At 39.0% G+C, this 15,589-nt stretch overlaps 1 long non-coding RNA gene across 2 annotated transcripts in view; it reads left to right on the forward strand.

Moving 5' to 3' along the window:
* Positions 1–15,589, forward strand: part of LOC137154228 (uncharacterized) — a 266,528-nt gene that overhangs the window by 98,027 nt on the left and 152,912 nt on the right. Inside the window, exons 2-3 of one of the 2 annotated variants that reach the window (XR_010920168.1) lie at positions 1,844–2,162; positions 2,295–2,490. The exons of the other annotated variant lie outside the window; for it this stretch is intronic. This is a non-coding gene — a long non-coding RNA (uncharacterized lncRNA). Of the gene's footprint in view, positions 1–1,843; positions 2,163–2,294; positions 2,491–15,589 lie in introns of those variants that run through there. 2 annotated transcript variants of the gene reach the window in all.

The raw sequence follows: 15,589 nt of genomic DNA on the forward strand, positions 1-15,589 counted from the left end.
TTGTGCCTTGGGGAGTTCCCCATCCTCTACCAGCTGTCCAGAGGACCTTAGCACAAATCCTGTTTACCTGGGTTTTGCAAGGGTTTCAGGATTTGGCCCACAAGGTTAGAATAACCACTACTTCTATATTAATAGTTGATGCTCAGCTATGCTTTTGTCACCACAGTACTGCTTAGCTGAGGGCCTACGTTATAACAAATGCCTTCAGGAACTCCAGAATAACAATGTTCACTGGACGAAAAATTGTTTTACAAAGCCATTGCCTGGGCCAAATTTTTGGGGGTGAAAATAAAGCATCACTCTTAGTGTCATTCACACTTATGCAAAATTGTAAATGCTTCCAGTTCAGACTGATAGGATTTTTATGTGCACCTTTCACAGGTTTAAATGAATAGACAAGGGGCAAGGTACTGGTGAATCAGGCCCAATATAAATGTTTTTTATTTTTTAAAAATTGTTATTGAGGTACAAGCTTTCAGTAAAAACTCAAAGTTCCATTATCAAAATACAGAGGGTTGACAGTTACAAGAAATATAGAAGTAACTTAACAGCTGTCAATGGAGAATCATATAAATAACAAGATTTATGGTTTGTATAATTTATGGATATTGTCCATATACTTAATGAAGGCTTATCCTGTTTCAATATACCTGGCATGTGTACCCTTTTAGCTACACCTAAACTTCACCATAGATAAAATATCTCATGATTTAACAAACCATTTATTGTCTAGGATATTATTGGGAGATTTCTATTCCAAAGAAAATATCCTTCTAGCTACCAGGAGTAGCTGATCCAAAAGAAGACAAAAAGGATGAAGATGGAAATCATTTTCACAGTCCAGAAAGCTACTCCTGTAGTCAGATTAGTAGTATAAGGGGCTGCTGTCAATCAAACATTGACCCCTTCCCAACCTCTGAGCCCTGTTCAACTGTCAGGTTGACTCCCCACCTTGGCCCCTCAGGCCTCCTCCACCAGTCACCATAAGACCCCACCCTCTGAGGTATTACTTCTGGAGTCAAGTTGGACACATGACCAGAAGCGAGAGAGTGGTATGTGACCCCTCTAAGAACTCCTCTCACCACATTCCACCAATCAGAATGGGTTTCACCACCATAGGTCTGCCCTGAGAGCAAATTTGACCAATTGGGAGAAGTTCCAGGGTGGGGTGACTCATCCAGAAGTGGGTTGAGTGACCCCTCTAAGAACTACTCCCGACACCCTCCACCAATTCAGGTTGCTTTCATCCCCATGGGACCTCCCTGAGAGTGGATTTGACCTAGCGGGAACAGGTTTTGGGGTGGGATGACCCACACATAAGAGGGTCATGTGACCCCTCTGCAGGGCCCAAGCATAATTTTTTCAGGCCCAGTATAAACTTGTAACATGGGCTCCCTCCCACACCCATGGGGGTTGCAGCCTGGGCTGGGTCCCCCAAGGCCTTCAGGCCCTGGTAAAGTGTACTCTTCCCCCATGTGGGGGCCCTGCTCCTCTGAGAACTCTTCCTACCTCTTTCTACTAATTGGAGTAGGTTTCAGACCCGTAGAACCACCCCAAGAGGGGATTTGAACAAATAGGGTATGTGCTGGGGTGGAGTGTCCCGCTGGAAGAGGGCCATGTGACCCCTCTAAGATCTCCCCCCACCACCAATTGGAGTGGGTTTCAGCCCCTTAGGCCAACCCAGAAAGGAAACGTGTACCAATTGGAATAGCTGTAACATGTGGATCTAGGATAGAATCCCCCAATCTTTGGAGCTTGACAGTTGGCCGGCTGGCAGCACCACCCCCAGAAGAACCAGTACCATGTGGAAGAGGCCATCTCATTTCAAGTACATGTGTTTCAGAAATCCTGGGAACACTGAGAGGAAACATGGACTCCTTCACCATCTCCATGAGAACGTCAGAGCTTTTTTAGCTCTGAGGACCTTTGACAGCCTGTGGAGAAAGTGCTATATCAGTGACAGTTCCAAGGACTAGGAAGCAGCCAGTGGGACTCTTTGACCCAGCCATTGATGATTACACCAGAACTCTACCTTGAAATCCAAGCACTCATGAGGAAGACTGACAAGCATGATGGCTTTTCATTGTCCACTTCCATATAGAAAGACGACCGTGGATTGTGGGAGTCTGGTGGACCAAGTGAACGGAGAAGATGTTGTACAGGTAAATGAATGATAAGAAGAGATGGTCGAGGATGGGGCGTGATGTGGTAGGAACTGAACCAGGGTTGTGTAAATCTAAAAAAATAGGCAGTGAGAGCTTACAGCTGTTTCTTTTTTGAAAATCTCTTGACAGCTCGACAATCCCTATCTAGAGGCCTTTGAGAACCTACATGTTGGTAGCCCTGCATCAACTGTTTTTGCTTGTGTCTGAGACACAGACCTCAGGAAAATCCAGAAAAGAACAAAATGGAAGAATGAACCAGCTTGGAATCCCTAATGGTAGAGTTCATGATGTCCACTTTCATAGGCAGCTGAAAAGGGTGTGTTAAACCAGTCATTTAATAAAACTTGTTTAAATTTGTCAATGTGAATGTGTTTCCTCTATTCTACACAGACAGCTGTTACAGAAAATAAATTATATCCCCGGGGAAGTTAGGAGCTTTGGAGGGCTGAACCTTCTTTTTCAAGCAATCAAAAAACATAGTGAAACTTTGAATAGAAGACAGGTAACAGCTTTCCTTTCAGACCATGATGCTTACACTTTACGCAAACCGGCTCGAATATGTTTAAAAGAAACAAAACCATTGTTTCAGATGTGGATGCGCAACGGCAGATTTGGTGGTTATACACCGGTTCTCCAAACACAACAGTGGTTATTAGCACATCTTAACAATGATAGACATTCTGTCCAAATATCCCTGGGCCTTAGGTCTAAAAAGACAAGATGGGTGGTGAAGTATCCAAGGTCTTTAAAGCTATTTTCAGCAACAGTCGGGTGCCTCAAAAATTACAAACCAATTGGGAAAAAGAAGTTTTAAACAGACCTACTCCATTACGCCCCATCCTTTAATGTCACTACTTATTGTTCATTTACCTGCACAACGTCTTCTCTGTTCACCTTGTCTGCTGTGACTACCATGAACCACAGTCACCTTCCTCCACGGGAGCAGACAACGAGAGGTTGTCATGCCCATCGGTCTTCCTCATGAGCACTTGGGTTTCAGGGTCGGGTTCTGGCGTATCCATCAAACGCTTGGTCAAAGACCTCTCATCAGCCACTCCCTCCTCCTCAGATCTGTCGCTGATGTAGGACTTTCTCTGCAGTCGGTTAAAGGCCCTCAGAGCTGAAACAAATTCTGAAGTTCTCACAGGGATGGTGAAGGTGTCCATGTTTCCTCTCAGAATTTCCACAGTTTCTGAAACACGTGTTCTTGAAATGAAATGGCCTCTTCTGCGTGGCATTGGGACTTCTGGGGGTAGTGCCAATGGCTGGCCAGTCATCGAGTCCTCAAAGGCTGCCTGTTCTTTCTGCCCACTTCCTCATCAATCAGGGTTCCTGTGGATTGACCTGACCCTTCCCCTCTGTGGCCATTCCACAGTAAGGACAAAAATTGCACATCATTTTACACTCCCAACTTTTTAAAAAGGTTTTGACAGCCACTCTGGGCTTGTTCGTAAATATGAAACACAGGGACATGTAGGAATTTGAGCCCAAAGAGGTCCATTTATCAAAATTAGAATAATTCCTGTGTTCTTATATTAAGACATGAACTGATGTTTTATGGGTCTAAACAATAATTGCTTTTTGATGTAGGCATAACTCTGTGAAGGGATACATTGCTTGGGAAAGACCATCTCAAATAGTTACTATTGTTAGACTCCAGCTTCTCCAAAATGATGCCAGGGGAACAGCTTTGAAACTTACACTCACTTAATCTCTGGCACTTGAATTCAGTGTGTTTTCTCTTCTGTTCACATCAACTGCTGCCTGATTCATGCTTTGTAAACAGCAGGCTGTATAGTAGTGCACAGCTACATACAGTTTAAATACTCATGCTACTTTTCTAACACATCAAGAGTTCTCTCTGCAGAAGAATATGATTCTCATTCTCCTTACCAGTGAGAGACATATTCTAGATAGGGGTCCAGATCCTGGGTCTGTCTGAACTGTACTCAGCACAGTTTGGGGATCATGGCGGAGGTGAAAGGTGATGCAGAGCACAATTTTGCACTCCTCCAGTCCTTGTGTAAGCGCCAGCCATCTGGCAAGAATGCTGATGCTATTCAGTTGTACTTTATTACTTTTAATTTATTGTATTAGTATTTTAATGTTTGTTTATTGTTCACTGTTTGGTCTGTAGTTTGTAAATGGGATTGCAGTAACTCAGGAGTCTGCATACTGCAATGTTTGTCACATACCATATGTCTACATGTTCTAGGCATTTTTTAATATGCCTTTTCTGTACAACTAAATTCTGAATCATTTTTACTTGACAAAAATCAAGAACAGCAAGAAGTTCAACTTCATGCCACTCATGCTTAACAGTAAAGTAAATAACAGTAAAGTTATTTGAAATTTAATGGAAGATTAATTCCAATTCATCCCACAAAGACATCCTAATCTGTGCACTGTCGGCTAATAACAAATTTGTAATATATTACATTGGAGTATTTGCAGCATGCTTTTTTTTTTTTTTTTTAGTCTCATCTGGTTTTCATCTTCCATGATAATTTACAATTAGCAGTTTCACCAATGAGTCTGAAATTCATGAGCAGAAATACTTATTTTGAATATATCTGTGTGTGAATGTATATATTATATGCAAATATTATTAATTTATGGGACTTGGAATATGCATTTTCATATAACTGCAATGCATTGCTAGCTGACATAACACAATAGCAGCAATATGTGTATTATTTAGCTAGAGTGAACATACATTTAATTTCACCTGTCACAAGAACTTGTTTTGCGAGAGGCTATATTTTTAAGATTGAAATGTTGACAATGGTGCTATGTTACCTGCAATAAAGAGAAGTACAGTTTGATTAATCTGGGTGGCCTAATTTAAATTGAATTGTCATGTCAATAGTTTGGGTTTCTCCTAAATGATTTTAAAGAGCCAGGAGAAACTGCAGTTTTACTGAAATGCACATTTAAAAAAAAATTTCTTGCAATTGTCTGCTCCAAGGTTTTCTTTATCTACACAGATATACACACAGACTCTTTCATCCTTAGTGCAACTCCATTGGTGTTCCATCCAAATTAATCCCTGGTGTAATTTACAATAGAGAGACTGCACTAGATCTATCTGTATACCTCTCTTTTCATACATGTTTACATGTATGTGCGTGTGTATGCTGGGGTTGGTCAAATACGGAAAACATGTTGTATATGAATATTCATGTAAAGTTTTAAATACATTTCTTTTTGCCACACCCCTGACAACACTATACATTTAGATTACAAGTGTTTGCGCTAGAAGTTATTTTACTATAACTCGCTCCATGTTAGACTGGCACAGCGTGTGTGTGTGTATGTAAACTTAACATTCTTAATTCTTATGATTTCTCAATATTTTCTTGGATCTACACACAAGTGGATAAGAAAGTTTGATAGAGTTTCATTTTTAATGTGTAGAAGTATGTGATTGCTGAATGGACCTTGTCTTGTACCGTATGGTATTTGACAGTAAGCATGGAATGAGGCAAGATCCCATAGGACTAATATAAGAAATGAATATCAGAAATATTATGACTGCTGGGGGTTTTCTCCAATACCTCATCATTTGACATAACAAAGGTTTATATGGGCACATTGTACAGTGTGTAAATCTCATTTTCAGTGGCACCCTTGACAGCAATTACAGAATTAACCAGATTTAACAGAATCTTTGGTATCACTTTTACTTATATTCCTATATAGTCATAGAAAGCGTAATGATGTTTCTTAAATCCGCTGTTATTTCTGTGACAATGACTTTCTGCTTAGATCTTGGATCTTGCTTTTATAGATCCCAATTAAAAAAAAGGACTTAAACACTGCTAATTCCATCCATATTCAGGTAAGCCTTTAAGCATGCGCTTATGTTCCATAGACTTCAATGAGACTGAAATGTGCTTCAAGATGAGGAAACGCTCAAGTGCTTTCCTGAATTAGGGATGCTTTCCTGAATTGGAGTGTTATAGTGGAATTGTTTTGGGGTGGTCTCCAATTTTGTACTTTTGCTAGATCATATATGCTTTTCTTTTGCAATTTTCCATGTTTGTATATGGGACTGTCTTCATTCTATTCCTCTTCTCAAATACACTCAGTGCCTTTCACATGCCCCTTCTGAGTAACTATTGCCACTGTTGAGAAGCAGCATGGTTTAGTGCAGGGCTTTTCAACCCTTTTCTTTCTGAGGCTCCCCAACATGCTATAAAAACTCCAGACCTCAAATGGGAGAGAGGGGGAAGGGCTCCAGGCTTCTGTCCTATGGGGCTGAGAGGCTAGGTGCTTGGGGCTTTAGCCCTGTGGGGCTTGGGGCTCCAGACTTCAGTCACAGGGTGGGGAGGCTCAGGGCTTTAGCCCTGTGGGGCAGTGGGGCTAGGGACTCCAAGCTTTCTGCCCTGAGCCCCAGCCAGTCTAACAGCAGCCCTGCTTTGTGGACCCCCTGAAACTGGCTCGTGGCCCCCGTGGGATCATGGACCACCAGTTGAGAACCACTGGTTTAGTGGATAGGGCTATGGGACTGGGAATTAGGACGCTCAGGTGTTCTTACTAGTTGTGCCTGTGACCTATTGCACAACCTTGGGCAAGTCACTTCACTTCTCTGTGCCTCTATAATAAATAACATAGTAGCTGGGGAAGAAAAAGCTATCCTGGTATTGGTAAATTCACATGAGACTGAATGGGGTGCCTGCAAACATCATAATTAGACTAGAGGGGAACAAAGTGAACTTGTAAGCTTCATAGGTTCAAAGAAGTTTTTTTCTTGTGAGCTTTCCTAGCTTGCTATGAGCAGAAACATCTTTCCAAATTGGTTTGATTCCTAATCTGATTACTGTAGCTGGGAAGCTCAGTTGAAACACAAAATAAATGACGGTTTTTGGAGTTGTGAATTAAAGAGAAAATTATCACAGAGGGGATAAAGGAGATACAAATTGGTGGATGGTATTTGTAATCTTGGTATTAGAGCATTTAAATAGATGTAATTAAACAAAGCCTACATTAGAAATGGAAGTCATATTTAGGTACTAATAAGGGGATTTTTTACATCATATGGCTTTTCAAAAATTATTTCTGAAGAGGGAATAGTGCCTTGGGGGAGTGTGTGTCTTCCTTTGGAACGTTGGCCAGATGGCAGGGAGAGAAACGTTGAACAGGGAACAGGTTGTTCCTATGTGTAAATCTTAAAACACAGGTTAGACTCCCTAACTTTCTTGGCCATTGGGTAATTGCGGTCTATTACAAGCATAATAAACCAACAGCCACGGGCTGGCCCATGGTCCTTAGCACATTGACTCTCACAATGATGAGTTTGAGAAGGAGCTGATGGTTTTATAAATCACCAGATTTGAAAGGCTGCCTTAGGAATATGCTCTTGGAAGCATATAGTACAAGAATATAGAGTAATTTACTGAAATTCATCTCTACATAGCATTGTTTATACAGGTATGTCACAGACCATTTCATGGCTAGTTATTGTCAATATACAAAAGGCACTAAAATCCAAAGTGCAGTGAAGGGATTGAATGTTGTTGTGTTGATTGAAGGGATCAGGAATGATCTCTGTCAGAAACTGGGCTGGGAAGAAAAAGGTTGTTTTTGAGCACTAGAAAATGGGTAAACCTGAGCAAACTGAGGATTATGCACAATGTGCTAATATGCTGATGTTACCATAGTCACATGTCTTTGAATGTGTAGACTGAATGTGCCATTGTGGTGGTTGTATTGCTCTACCTAGTACTAGGCACAGAGTTATGTGAATAATTGATTTTTACTGGTTCACTTGCAATTCCGAAAAATTGTTTAAAAAAAAAAAAAAATTCTCGGGTTGACCCAAAAATAATTTTTTGGGGGGAAATTTTCAGCAATTCAAAAGTTAAATAAAAAGTTTAATTTTGAGTGTTTTTGTAATTAAAAAAATTCTTTCAATATAATTGAAAATTATTTGCTAAATGTTACAATTGTTAATTGCTAATTGTTACAAAATCTGCATTTTTCATTGAAAAAGTTTTTGGCTAAAAATGTTGCCCAGCTCTAACTAGGAATGGTATATACAGTAGGCATACTAAAAAAGTTCCAGTTCCAGTTTTAGAGGTATTATGGATTCCAATAATATTCCCCATTTTAGATATCACTAAAATAATAATGTCACTTTATTATATCTGAAATTGGAATGAACTTGTAAGTGTGACTCCTGCACACATAATAAGACAGTCGCTGCCCTGAAGAATTAATCTAAATGTTCATGTTAATGATAACCTTGTACTTCCTTAGTATGCTTTCTTTATTCCACTTATTCTATTGCCTAAATGAGGATGAGAGGGAATGACCCCTGTTTGGCAGATGTTAGTGATGTTGCTCATTGCACTACTGGGAGATGCTCAGGCACTACAGTGATGAGAGAAGTATAAAAGCCTGTATGGAATAGAATATATATGTGGCCCTGAACTCTGTTGTAGTATTGAGAAATCCTTTAGCTTTGGAGACAGAGTCCAGATGGCAGCTAACTGGCAATTCTTTATTGAATTATCTGGCTACAAGCTGGCAATTCCTTACTGAGATATGTGTTAACACAAATATTAAAACGAGTACGAAATACAGTGTTTCCAAAAGTAGTGTGTCAGTCTGTTTCTCTCCAAGAGCTGAGTGAACAGTTTACTACAAATGTATTCAATGAGTTTCTTTATGTGAATTTTCCAAAAATAGTCTATGATTTTTAACAAGTTTTTCATTTTTTGAAATTATTGGAGTGTATTGTGCAAACAAGTGTCAGCCCGTGGCTTGCTCTTATACTGTATGATCCTTCAAGCATTGCATAATGATTTAGTCTTCATGCTGTATGATTGATCAGTCACAAGATATTATTTTTGTTCCTTGGCTGAATGATTATGTCCATTCCTACCCAAAACAAATATTTCAAATGAATTTCTGTTACAGGCCCAAAACTCATGTACATTAACATGAACATTAACACAAACAAAATTTCACCAACATGAGCTCTGCAAATATAAAAGGCAGCAAAAAAAAAAAAAAAAAAAAAAAGGTCTAAGTGAAATTGTATTTAGAATGCTTTTGAATTTTCTGCTTAGTAGTTTGTCTCACTATTTGCCTTCTCCTGCCACTCTTCCCTAGCATGTGCTGAGTAACTGCTGGTTCCATTCATAGTTTCCTCCTGACATTCTCTTTGCCTTTAATTTTCCACTCATTATTGTAATTGTTACATGGTTGGGAAAGCTACAGTAGATTCTTGTCAGAACAAGAACCACCAAATAGCACTGAAAAGTGCTTGTTCATTAACAAACCAAATAAAACTGTTGCAAATGTAGTTGTGAAAGCAGTTTGCCACTGATTTGAGATTCCCTCACCCACACTCAGTTTCTCTTATTCCAAATGTCCTTTGCCTTTGTGATGCCCAAAAAGATTATATTATCCTCTGAGATTTTGTAGCGCTTCAGTTCCATAGTCAGTAGCAGATGTAGCCTTTCATTTCAATGGGTGCACTCCTGCTCCATCATCATGTCCTCCTCCTCGTCCTCTACCATGCACAACAACACCCTCTGCACCAACACCACAACCCTAATCCCAGCCCAGTGCAAAGGGGAAGCTGAGGAGAGTGGGCTTTTGTTCAACGGGCCTGGGCCCAACTTCCTGCTCTGGGCTTTGTGACCTAGCCCACTGGATTGTAGCACTGCTCAGGTTTGGTCTGGCTGTCCTGTGGTCATGCTGGAGGGGTGGCCAAGCCAAATTTGAGTAGTGATGCTACCCTATGCACCAGGTTGCCACTCCTGGAACAAGGAGCTGAGCCCAGCACTGTGGATCAGGAATTACTGCTCTAGGGTTTCCTTGGTTTCAGTTGCACCTATGACCCCATAGTGCATCAAATATAGCAAAGCTTTAGAGTCTGGTTTACGAGCCATCAGTAAAATAAATCAAATATATAGGGCAGATACTTTTCTTGGATCACAGCACAAGTCAGACAAGGATCAGACGAGAATGTCAAAAGTAAGAACACCTAGCAGCAGAGTGGATATAAATTACAAAGATAAAAGTTGTTGTGATGATCAGTTTCCTGGTTAGTCTTGAGAAGAAGCTTTAAAATAGATGTGTCCTTGTAGCTTTGGCTTGTTTGAAGAAATCTGATTCACAAATGAAAAAGTTATAAGTAATCGAAAATGATGTTGTGTTCAAGCACAGTAGTTCATTTTTGTCCTTTTAAATCACTTATGCCATTTTCATTAGTAAATCCAAATTTCTTCAGCCATACCAAATGCACTTCCCCCTACTGAACTTAACTCCATGGCAATTCTGAAGTATAAAATGATTCTATTTTCAAAGTACAACAAAGCACCTTAAATTTTAGAAATTTTTGTTCTTACAGAAATAGGAAGGATGATCTTAGTGGATAAAAGAGTGTACAGGGACTCGAGATCTGGGTCCAGTTCTTGGCCTCAGTTCTTCATGTGTAATATGTGGATAATATTTCCTTGCCTCACACAGGGGGCATGAGGATGCTACATGGATGAGGGCCATATAAGTGCTTAGATAAATAGACAAGTCCAACTACGCACATTTTATTTTGTTGAACTTTTCCTTTGTGCACCAGCTTTTGCAATTAGTTCATTCAAGAATTGCATCTACTGTAATTAGAGGTGGTTGAAATTCTTTTTGTCAAAATGATATTTTTCCCCCAACAAAAAATGCCCCTTTTGGAAACTGAAATTTTCCATACTGAAAATTGAAATGATAGTTCTCTGCCTGCCAATTGAATTGACAAGAGCTTTCCTGGAGGGTTAGCTCCAGGGGAAGCAGGAGCAGAGCTTTCAGCCTCCCTACTAGCTCCACGGGTTGGGGAGGCAGAATGTGCCAGGTTCTCTGCTTCTCCAGCAGCTCGGCTGGAAGGCTTTTGTCAACTTCCCAGGCTGCCAGGAAGGTAAAAAGTTCCACTTCAATTCTCTTGAAATGGAATTTTTCTTTAAATTCCTTTCCAAAATTTTTCATTACTTCAGCATTTTCTCCTCATATTTATTTTATATAGGCAAAATTTTGCATGGAAAAGGATTCTCTTTTTTTTGGCCAGCTCCAATTGTAATATCATATATTGAAGTGCCTATCCCTGGTATCGTAAATGCTGTAAAGAACTGTGTGGTGGGGACTGTTGACTTTGACTGTTGACTTTGGGCTGGGTTTTTTTGTTCTGGCTCTTTGGGGAATCATTATGGTGAAGAGGTGACTCCTGGGATATGATCTGAAGAGGATGGGAGTCTTTCTGATCCCCAGAGCTTTGTGAATGCTACTGAGGAGATTGTTCCTCCAGTTCCCTTACTTTAATTCTTGTTAGTTAGAGCATACCTGATCATACACCCCTCTAAGTGTGTAAACACCCACCACAGCTCCAGCAGCAGATAAGGAGATAGGTCTAAACTACTGCTGTACTGAATGGGGGGGTCCTGTAATCATTATAGGCTTCAGTGACTGCAATTGGTGTCCGAAGAGCTGATACTGGTACTCTTCAGCCAGGGGAAAACACTTACACCAGTTTGGGGAGACCACCTCATCCATTCTCCCACACCAGCTCTGGAAACCTCCAGCAGTGAGGAAGACCTGCCTACTTTCCAAATGATCATCAGAAGGTGGACCGGCTTCCCACCTCACCAAACACTTCAACCTGAGACTGTACCATTACTTGCTTGCCACCACTTCTGCCCGTAGAGGCTGTAGGACAACCACATGCCACCGTGACTGGTACTAATGTGAGGAACAACTTCTAGGTGCAGAGGTCACCTAGAGGCCCTCACTGAGATACTGAGGAGGGGGAAGCATGGTGGGCCAAGAAAAGAAAAAGGAGAATGTAGTGTAGAAGGAACTGATGGACTGGGGAGACGGAAATGTGGAATGAATAGACTTTCCTTGGATGCCAGGGAGAAGAGAGTATGGTCTGAGTGGATTTTTGTTTCTAAAAGGAGAGGGGAAAGGAGAGTACTTTGCTTAGGGAAAAATATTGTTTTTCACTGATGAAGAAGGCTTTTGAGGAAGCCCATTCTTGTTAAGGATTTTCACAGTATATTACTGTACCATTGTGTAATGGACCCTGGGCAGAGCAGTAACTTGGTATTCAAAGAGTTAAGAGAAAGATGACAAACTTCCAGGAAAAAAAGTGGAGAAGAAATTAGTTACTATGATAAAATATACTTTAGAAAGCCTAGCAAACTGAAGCCCAGTTAAATTGACAAAATGTGTCCGTAAATAAAGAATCCAAATCAATAATTGATTTCTCTTATTTTAGTATTTTATTTTAGCCAGATATAATTCACACTGGTTATAGTGAAGGAGGCTGTTTTAACTCTCTACTTCTTTGAAGTTTATTATGGGTTGATAATAAGTGCTTTTTTCGCCCAAACATGTATTCCTTTCTCTTTCATCACCATAACCTCCAGAAAATAACTCAGCTAAAAGCATTTATTTTAGCAATATGAGATATACAATTATCAAGACCTCAGAAAATTAGCAAAGCAGTAAGTTGTGCATAATGTCTAATTGAAGGAAAATGCTGTGTATACCTCCTACACGTATCTTATCAAGAATAAAAAAGGCTCATGAACTGTTTAGATCAGTGGGAAGAGAAGAATGTAATAACTATTTATGACAATACTAGAGTAGTATTAAATATATATATATAGTAGTATTATATAAATATATATTCATTTTGGTCAGGCTAAGCTCACGCATTGTCCCCAGGAAGAATCTAACTGCTACTCATGTTGATCAGATCAAATAAAATGAAAAAAGGAGGATTTGATTTCTAAATTCAAATTTCCAGCTCATGCAAACAAGTCTTCTCTGATTATAATCTACACAATAAATTCACCACTGCAGAAATTCACCTCAAAGAATAAATGTATGGCACTGGATTATTTAGGTTTAAAAAATCCTCACAGCTCCAAAAACTTTCTCAAACATAAATCTCCAAAAATAATTTAAAAAGCAGCTTTATTTAGTTTTGGTTTTTAAAATTAAATCATATTGACATAGCAAATGGGCATGTAATTTTCTTAAATTCAAGGCCACAGCCTCCAAAATGAATTTCAATTTTTCATTAATCATGGACAAGGCCTTATTATATATCTATATAGAAGATTATCATCTCTTCTGAAGGACCAAGTCATGTCACTGCAGAAGCTATATATGGTATTTTTAATAAGCCTTGTTGAAAAGATATTATGGGAAGCCTGGTTTGCAGAATTTATGGCTGCTGAGGTTAGTTTTTATAGTTTGATAAGGGGTAAAATATGAAATGTGCTATGCCCCAAGCCTCCGAATTTGCCTTCTGCCAGTTGCTGCAATATCCATTTCAAATATGCTCAGAATGCTATGAAAGGGAGTGTTAGAATCCAATGGGGAGTTGGGATAAATATGCTACAACAATAATTATAGACTGGAAATATCCTCAAGTTCTACTCTGCACAACAGAATGACCACTTAGAACACTTCTGATGTAAGAAAGATGCAAGAAAGATCATTGCTCTACTGGAAACTGGGGTCTTGCACATCATAGTATTGCAATACGTTGGTTAAGATAGTGGAACCATAATTCAGGATGTTTATTCTGCTTTCTTTTTTTCATTCCATATATAAAAAATATAACATAATTAATTAATAATAGAGAGAGACAAAATATAGTATAGTGTACATATTTGCATTTGCATATTATAAAAATAATCCTCCATCATATATGTCTCTGACATCTTACCTGTCCTGGAAATTTTTGTTAAATCTTTGTTAGTGTTAAAAAATTCAAGTGAATTCAACCTATAAGTGATTTTCATTCATTAATCCGCGTTCACCCCCAATTCTTCAGAGGACAGCAACAACAGTCTTCCACTGTAGCAGCCTGTTATTGGGAGACTAACCGATTTTAGGAGCTTTCAGTAAATCAGCATAGCAGAAAACAGATCTCAGATGTTGGATTCATTTGGATGATTCTGAAGTATTTGTTTCTGTTTCATGCAGCAGTTTCTTAACTGTGATGAATCAGGCCTGGCTGTATTGGATGTGTATAGAAATAGACCTCTGATTATCATGCAAGTCTAAAATAAACTGAATCTGTAGCAGATATGAGTTGTTTAATAACTGCTTCCGTTCCTACCTGGATAATGTACAGCTGATAGCATTTCAAGAAATTCAATATTGATTAGTAGCTACAGCTTAATCTATCTGATGGTCAGCAAATGGCGTATTGGCAAATTGGTGAATGAATTTATCTATATTTCAGATTATACTAATGGAACTTGTACCAGTCAATAAAACTGACGAATGATTTACACTTATTCACGTTTTTCAAATGACAATTTCAGACAGCTACACACTGTCTTATTCAAAGTATGAAATAACATTCATGAATAAAATTTGACTCAATCCTGAAAGCTATTGTCCACATGAGAAATCCTATTGATTTAAGAAAAAACATCACTTTACATATGTAACAGATTGCACAAACCCTAAATTACTCATGAAAAGGGTTTTACAAGAGGTTTTCATTGCTGTCTCCGTTCTAATAGATTTCTTTGTGCAACAAAAAGGCATGATAACTAATAACAATGGGCCAGTTTCAGTGCTCATTTCTGATATTCATTCATTCATTGCAGACAATGAATTTGTATAGATTTGAGAGCAAGACCTTTTTTTACAACACATTTAAAATAAAAAAGGCTATAATTATTTATACAGCATCATGTTATAATGTGCCTTGCATCAATATGTAAGGTGGAAAGGTCCCCATCTCAACAGTTTACATGGCTTCAATGGGAGTTGAGTTTTTGTCTGAGTAAAGGCATACAGGATCAACCCAATGCTCTCTGTCAGGTTTAAGTGCACAATAGATCTTTCTTCACGCCAGTGAGAATGCAGTAACTCAGTAATCTGTCACTGCAGATCCTGTAGACGCACTGATTAAATCTGTATTACTCACTTAGTATAATAGAACTACAGTCATTTAAAAATAATTGTGTCACAGGATCAAGGACACCTGCTCCAAAGATAAAGGTCTCTGCTTCACCCCAGTATTTATGAAGCAGAAAGTGAGCTGCTTATCATGAATTAACTTTAGAATTTCACTGATATTATCTCTTAATTTAAACATTGACCTTTATATGTTCATTGAACAAATCTACAGGCGTCAAAATATACCAATGTAGATGAAAAAATTGCCAGCTTCCAATAGGGAGCATAACCCCAAAATTAATTACATACACACTGTTCCTTGAGCGTTTGAAACCCATATTAATTACCTGAATATGATTATTGGGATTGGAGTCTCATTAGCATTCAAGCATCTCTGCCAGAAAATGAAAGAGAAAAACTTGAGGATTTCTCTTTCTTTTAAAAAACACAATCAATCTTGTTTTCACTTTTTAAAAAAAATTGTTATTTTATTCACCTCC

The sequence above is a fragment of the Emydura macquarii genome, unplaced genomic scaffold (genome assembly GCF_026122565.2).
Source record: "Emydura macquarii macquarii isolate MOO-44397 ecotype Brisbane River unplaced genomic scaffold, CSIRO-AGI_Emac_v2 contig_1253, whole genome shotgun sequence".
Taxonomy (NCBI): Eukaryota; Metazoa; Chordata; order Testudines; family Chelidae; genus Emydura; species Emydura macquarii.